Genomic DNA, 8,177 nt, shown 5'->3' with positions numbered 1-8,177 from the left:
TGTTGTATACTTTGGATTCGAGAGAACTAAGGTTAATAAATACTCGATGGTTGAAAAACACTTGGATTTAGAATTAGAATACGTCTCTCTATAAGTGTATGCATGTATAAAATCTGTATTACTCATAGTTAATAGAGAAGTAGAAGCTACAAGGTGGACATAACCCTAACTTGTCATTCTCTGTGATCAAATATAGCTACACATATTATTGTGCACTTAAACCAAACCCCTCTTTCCGTGGAACCTTCGATCAACAGTCTAATAATAATCGCAATACTTAGTGATCATAGTATTCCCTGTGGGATTCGACACCCAACCCAGTTGGGTTCTATATTTGACAGCAACCGCTTACACTTTCTAACGAGAGTTGTAATTTGGGCGTATCAAATTTTGGCGCCGTTGTTGGGGAATACGGTTGTCAACTAAGTTTGTGTTAGTTAATAGACCCTTTGGTCAATGATTCTCAAATTTTACTTTTTGTTTGTTGTTTTTGTTTTGTTCAGGTTTAGTAGAGTGCATCCCAAATACACGAAGATCTGGTCAGCCATTATTACCTATAAATCCTGAACCACATCTCATTGGCAGAATGGATGCGCAACGAGACCTTAAAAGGATGGCTACTCAACAGGAGTAGGCTAGATTAGCTGCATTGGCAGCTGCGCAAGTACATCAACAGAATGCTGATAACCCAGGTCGGGCAACAAATCTTGATAATGAGGACCTGGGTGATGATGAGTTATTAAATCCAAGGCGTGCAGCTAATGTGGTTGTACCAGTGAACAGGAATGTCAACAGAGATCGTCAAGCTAGAATGAGACCCGAACGTTGATCTATACAAGTTGTTTTTGATGATGATGATGATGACTTAGATGGGGCTGGTGCCACAGGGGCTATTATTCCTCCGCCCTTTGCACGCGAAGCCAAGTTCAATATCACTAGGACCATGATCCAGCTATTGCAACTCAAAGGGTTATTTGGTGGACTTGCAGGTGACGATCCAAATATGCATCTGATTAATTTTATCTGAACATGCAAATCATTTGACAATCCAGGGGTTGGACAGAATGTGATCCGGCTGCGCCTATTTCTATTGTCTTTATCTGGAGAGGCAACTCTATGGTTAAACGGGTTAACTCCTGACTCTATTACCAATTGGAGGCAACTGAAAGAAGCTTTCCTAGAAAGATTCTTTCCGCCATCCAAGAGAGCATAATTAAGAGATGAGATAAGCAATTTCAAATAGCTTCCAACTGAAGCTCTCCACGAGACCTGGGATAGGTTCAACAAGAAGCTTATGCGGTGCCCAAATCATTAGATGACCAATGTTCACTTAATGGAAATATTATATAGGGCTTTAAACTCGGTGACTAAGACAGTAGTAGATAATGTTGCGGGTGGGTCATTCATGGACCTTACTTTTATTGAGGCATGTGATATGCTAGATCGTATGACAAAGCAGAGTAGAGCTTGGCATACCAGGGATTCTGAGGTAGCAAGCTCTACTGTATCTAGTGGCATGACGGCAGAACAGAGACGAAGAGAAGAGGAACGTGACCAGGATATGGCTCACATGAAAACGCAGATGGACCTTCTTACCAAGCATTTATTATCAGGGAAGACAGAAAAGGTCAAGGCTGTTGTATCACAGGGAAGAGATGACTCCGATTCTGAGGAGAAAGCAAATTAATTGAATAATTAGGGGGGTTTTCGAGGCAATGCCCAAGGAAACCAAGGTCGGAACTATTATGAAAAATCCGGATACAAGGACCGAGACCAAGGGAATTGAAAGAATAAGAATGACAGGAGCGGTTTGTATGTCCCTCCTAGAAATCGTGAAGCTGCTGCACCTAGCTCTGGGAAGATGTCTATGGAGGACATGATGGCTAAGCTGTTAAAAGGAGTGGAGGCAACCAAAACGGGAGTAACTGAGGTAAAAAATGATTTGTCCTCAATAAATCAATTGGTTGACTCGCATTGCACTTCAATAAAACAGCTTGAACAACAAATGAGTCAACTATCAGCGGCATTCAATCAAAGAAAATCTGGCACTTTACCGAGTGACACTGTCCCAAATCCAAGGAATGATGAAGCATGTTTGGCTATTACAACCAGGAGTGGTAAAGTGTTGGAAAATCCATCGAAGGGCAAGCCTGTGGTTGATGATATAGAAGAGAATGTTATTGAAGCAGATTATGATATTTCTATAGAAGTTGAAGATCAGGATGAGAACGTTCATGATACTACACCTAGATGCCAGCAGTCTAAAAAGATTGATAATGGAAAACGCAATAAAAAGAAAGTGGTGGAGAAAACTCTTCCAAATCCACCACCACCTTTTTCTCAGAGACTGAAGAAGAAGGCTGATGACACCACGTTCAGTAAATTCTTGACCATGCTGAAGCAGTTGACTATTAATGTGCCTTTGGTGGAGGCACTGGAGCAAATTCTAGAGTACGCCAAATTCATGAAGGACCTTTTGAAAAAGAAAAGAGCAGCGAGCTATGAACTGGCAGATAATTTTCATCATTGCAGTGCAATTGCCATGAGGTCTTTGGTATAGAAGAAGGCAGATCCAGGTGCTTTCACTATTCCTTGCACGATTGGATCTTTAGATTTTGCTAAGGCGTTATGCGATTTGAGGGCTAGCATTAATTTGATGCCACTAGCCATTTATAGATAGTTGGGGTTGGGGGATCCTACACCAACCAACATGCGGTTCGTAATGGCAAATAGGTCGTTAAAATGACCTGTTGGTATCTTATATGATGTATTAGTGAAGGTTTTTACCTTCATTTTTTCTGCAGACTTTGTTATTTTGGATTGCGAGGTGGATTTTGAGGTGCCCATAATCTTGGGTCGACCTTTCCTCGCAACAGAAAGTGTGCTTATTGATTTACGAGCAAATGAGCTTTTATTTTGGATGAATAACAAAGTGGTCCATTTTGATGTATGCAAATCAATGAAGCAGCCCAAAGATATGAATGTGTTCTCTATAGATGATGTTTATTATGAGGATGAGAAGGAATTATCTTTAGAAAAACAGCTTACTGTTGAACCATTGGCTGCTGTGCTTTTGAACTTTGATCATGAGGATGTTAAAGAGTACGAAGAAACTATCTGTGCTTTGACAGGAATAGGGTCGTATTCTTATGCCCCTAAGAAGCTGGACCTTGACCTTAAAAATCAACCTTCACCACCGACAAAGCTATCCATTGAAGAACCACCGGTGTTAGAATTGAAAGAGCTACCCAGTCATCTAAGGTATGCATTCTTGGGTAGTGGAAATACACTGTCGGTCATTATTGCTACTGATTTAGGTGAACAACAGATAGAGGCTCTCATATCTGTTCTGAAGAGGTACAAGAGAGCTATTGGTTGAACTATTGCTGATATAATTGGTATCCCTCCTGGCATATGCATGCACAAGATTCAGCTAGAGAAAGATTGCATACCCACTATTGAGCATCAGCATTGTCTGAATCCACCAATGCAAGAGGTGGTGAAGAAAGAAATTATAAAGTGGTTAGATACAGGGGTGGTGTATCCAATCTCATACAGTAAATGGGTGAGTCCTGTACAATGTGTACCCAAGAAAGGAGGCATGACAGTAGTAGCAAACGAGAAGAATGAGCTAATTCCACTCAGGCCTGTCACAGGGTGGAGAGTGTGTATGGATTACCGGAAGCTAAACTCATGGATGTTAAAGGACCATTTCCCAATGCCATTCATGGATCAGATGCTTGATCGATTGGAAGAGAAGGGATGGTTCTATTTCTTAGATGGTTATTTCGGATATAATAAAATTTGCATTGCCCCTGAAGATCAGGAGAAGACCACTTTTACATGCCCATATGGTACCTTTGCATTCAAACGAATGCCATTTGGGCTATGTAATGCACCTGCCACTTCTCAGCGATGTATGATATCTATTTTTTCTGATATAGTTGAAGACACCTTGGAGGTGTTTATGGATGACTTTTCGGTTGTAGGTGCGTCATTTGAGTCATGCTTGGCAAATCTGAGTATGACTTTACAGCGATGTTTTAAATTCAATCTGGTGCTAAATTTGGGAGAAATGTTATTTTATGGTTAAGGAAGGCATTGTTCTTGGGTATAAAGTCTCTGAAAAGGGAATTGAAGTTGATAGAGCCAAGATTGAAGTTATCGAGAGACTACCACCTCCAATCTCTATGAAGGGGGTTCGTAGTTTTCTCGGTCATGCTGGTTTTTAGCGGAGGTTTATTAAAGACTTCTCTAAGATTGCGAACCCATTATGCAAACTTTTGGAGAAAGAGGCAAATTTTTACTTTGGTGAAGGTTGCTTGAAGGCATTTGAATGCCTCAAAGGAAAGCTAGTTGAAGCCCCTATTATTGTAGCACCTGATTGGTCTCAACCTTTTGAAATTATGTGTGATGCAAGTGGTGTAGCATTGGGTGCTGTACTTGGTCAGAAAAGAGAAAAGCTATTTCATCCAATCTACTACGTGAGCAAGTCCTTGAATGGAGCACATAAGAACTATACCGCCACTGAACAAGAGCTTCTAGCAATTGTTTATGCTTTCGAGAAGTTCCGTGCTTACTTGTTGGGAGCCAAGGTAGTGGTTCATACAGATCATGCGGCTCTAAGATATCTGATGGAAAAGAAGGATGCTAAGCCAAGGCTAATTAGGTGGGTGTTACTGCTTCAAGAATTCGATTTCGAGGTAAAGGATAGAAAAGGTTGTGAAAACCAAGTAGCTGATCATCTATCTAGACTTGAGAGTGAGCACACAGTGCAGACCGACCTTGATATTGATAATGCATTCCCAGATGAAGAGATTCTAGCAACTATGATGGAAAAATTACCGTGGTATGCAGATTTTGCTAATTACATGGTAAGCGAAGTGATTCTTGAGCATCTCTCCTTTCATCAAAAGAAAAAGTTCATACATAATGTGAAACATTAATTCTAGGATGAGCCTTATCTTTTCGACGATGTGTTGATGGTATTATTAGGCCGTGCATCCCAGATATAGAGGTGCCTAGCATACTGGAAGCAAGCCATGCTTCCCAAGTTGGAGGTCACCATGCAGGTGATCGGACGGCCAAGAAAGTACTACAAAGTGGCTACTATTGGCCTTCATTATTTAAGGATACCGATGATTTTGTAAGTAGATGAGATCAGTGTCAGCGGCAAGGTTCTATTTCAAAGCACCATGAGATGCCCATGTCCAAAATGCTTGAAGTAGAGTTATTCGGTGTCTGGGGTATTGATTTCATGGGCCCATTTGTGAGCTCATTTGGGATGAAATATATCCTAGTTGCTATGGATTATGTATCTAAATGGGTCAAAGCAATCGTGCTAGCTGATAATGAGGGTAAGAGTGTTGTGGCATTTTTAAAAAGAAATATCTTCTCTCGTTTTGTGGTACCGCGTACCATCATAAGCGATGGAGGATCACATTTCTGCAACAAGCTATTCAGAGCCGTATTGGCAAAGTATGGGGTTAAGCAACATAAGGTATCTACACCGTACCACCCACAAACTAGTGGGCAGGTAAAGGTTTCAAATCGGGAAATCAAGTTGATCCTTGCTAAGACTATGAATGCCAGCAGGAAAGATTGGTCCAAGAAACTGGACAATGCCTTATGGGCATATAGGACCGCGTTTAAAACACCAACTGGCATGTCACCATACCAACTAGTTTATGGAAAGGCTTGTCACTTGCCAATTGAGCTAGAACATAAAGCAATGTGGGCACTGAAGCAGCTTAACCTAAAATAAGATGATGCCATAGATATAAGATTGGGATAGCTGAACAAGATGGATGAATTTTGTCTAAATACATATGAAAGAGCAGATCTTTATAAGGAAAGGATGAAAAAGTACCATGATCAGAGGATTATCCAATGAAGCTTTTAGAAAGGCAATTTGGTACTTCTTTTCAACTCCAGACTGAAGCTATTTCCAGGTAAGTTGAAGTCTAAATGGTCTGGTCCATTCAGAATCAGCCAAGTTTACTCATCTGGAGTAGTGGAGTTAGAAAACAATGATGGTGGTGTCTTTAAGGTGAATGGCCAAAGAGTGAAGCTATATATCGGTCCAACCGACTCGATAAAATGTATAGCCACCATATATCTCAATGAAGTCTGAGTAATCGAGATAACTATGTCGTACCGTGACAATAAATCAAGCGCTACATGGAAGGCAACCCATCATTTTACTAGGATTTTGTTTTTTGTAAATAAAAATTCAAAAAGAAGAGTCGAGCCACGACCAAAACTAAGGCGCTTGGCGGGAGGCAACCCATCCTTCTAATCATTTTTGTTGTTCTTGAGTAAGTGTCGGTGCATGAAGTACAAAGGAGGAGATTAGCCCCAAATTTTGATTTAGAAGAGAGTCATGTCAATGGTGGTAAGTCTAGGAATGATGGAACAATACAGGTAAGTGGGAGTGGTCAAATGTGTAAGGTTCAAGTATGATTTGCATTAGAGTCGCACCATGAATTATGAAGATTCGACCCAAAAAGTTTCACGGTGCGACTTTATTTTATGACTTTCAATAAAGTCTGTGGTGGTAGCGTAGGGATCGGTCCCACCACTGACCTTGATGGGGGTACGGGGGCGAAGCCCCCACGGTATGGACCTTTTCAACCAAGAGTGCGTTGCTTTTCCAATTGCCTATGCCAACATAGGCAATAGGTTAGGCGCCGCCTAGTTATGCTTAGGCAATGCTATAGGCGCCGCCTATCAACATGAATTTTGCCTACCAACCCGAGTGTGAATGGACCAACCCGACCCATGCCTCATCTTTTAAATATATCCTCTACCTTTAAACCCCACTAAAGTTTTCTTAAACTTAAGCACCGCCCAACATTTCCCTCTCCAAGTTTTTCTCTTTTCTTATCTAATCCTACAGGCTCACCTTCCCGATTCATCACGAATTAATCACTAAGTAACATGGCTCCGAAAGGACGATAGGGAAAGGAGAAAGCATCCACCTCACAAAAAGGTCAAAAATGGTCAAGAAAGGACCAGGCTAATTTCTCCTCTCATCAAGTACCTCGACGCACTTTCGGGATCAAATGGGTTCTGGAGGAGGAAGAAAAGGAATAGTATAGAAACAATAAGGTGAAGAAATATGTACATGTGGATTTGATGCAGAAGGAAAGTTTAGCAAAGAACTGCCCTCACATTTTGGCAAAGATTATGGTACTAAATCTTGAATTTATCTTCTGAGAAATGGGCAAATGTAATCTTGATTTGACTCGAGAGTTTGATGCCAACTGGTCCCCAAGGACTACGAGAAATGAAGTAAAGATTCGGGGGCAAGTCTTGCAATTGAACGCTAATTTCTTCAACTCTTTACTGGGTACTCCTAGTGTGGATCAATCACCACTCAAGGAGCTCTAAAACAGACCTCCCTACAGAGCCATCAGACATACGTTGTGTAGATCAAGGTCCATAACCCAGTGGACTCGTCACAAAGATAATGGTCGTCACAATACTTACCCATATACTTGTTTGAACAGAGAAGCTCGCATATGGTTAAGAATAGTCAATTCCTGCTTGATTCCTGGGACACAATACACTAAGGTCAAGGCAGATCTCACGAAAATCAAAGATCCAGAAACTGGTCAAGGCATCAACCTTACCACTGCTGAGAGATATGCTCGAGATGAGAGTTTTTTTCTCCATCTGTATGGCATGACTAGGTTTACTATGATGAATGGGGGTCATGTGCTGACTGATGCAGAGCTTCAGCAGTTGGACTATGACTACCCGCTTAATGAGCATGCTCGGGCCATATGTGGAGTAGGGGTAAATTTTGAAGAATCTCTAGATGATGATGTGCCGACAGACGATGATCACCAGCTGTTAGACTCTGATGTAGAGGACAACTCTGATGATGAAGACTCTGATGATGATTCTGACACAGGGGGTATGACCCTGGATGTAGAGGAGGAGTCTGACTAACCAGGTTTTTACTTATTTATTTACACTGAGGGCAGTGTGTTCCGTATAAGTGTGGGGTGCGGGTATATGTCTACAGATTGCCTTGTCTGTTGTGTTTCGTACTGCTTGCCCACATTTATTCTATAGTCATTTTGATTTAGTCATAGTTAGTTAGTTGTAATTAGTCAGATTGTTGCATAAAATTGTTCTTATAGACGGCATGGCATTATAACAGGAGTTTG

The 8,177-nt window shown here is 41.2% G+C and overlaps 1 pseudogene; it reads left to right on the top strand.

The window, feature by feature from the left end:
• Nucleotides 1-2,890: 2,890 nt before the first annotated feature.
• Nucleotides 2,891-7,956, top strand: LOC124887722 (annotated as a pseudogene).
• The last annotated feature ends 221 nt before the right edge of the window (nt 7,957-8,177 follow it).

This window comes from Capsicum annuum, chromosome 10, assembly GCF_002878395.1.
Source record: "Capsicum annuum cultivar UCD-10X-F1 chromosome 10, UCD10Xv1.1, whole genome shotgun sequence".
NCBI lineage: Eukaryota > Viridiplantae > Streptophyta > Magnoliopsida > Solanales > Solanaceae > Capsicum > Capsicum annuum.
The sequence above is the reverse complement of the archived record's forward strand: the minus strand, read 5'-3'. Positions and strand labels throughout refer to the sequence as shown.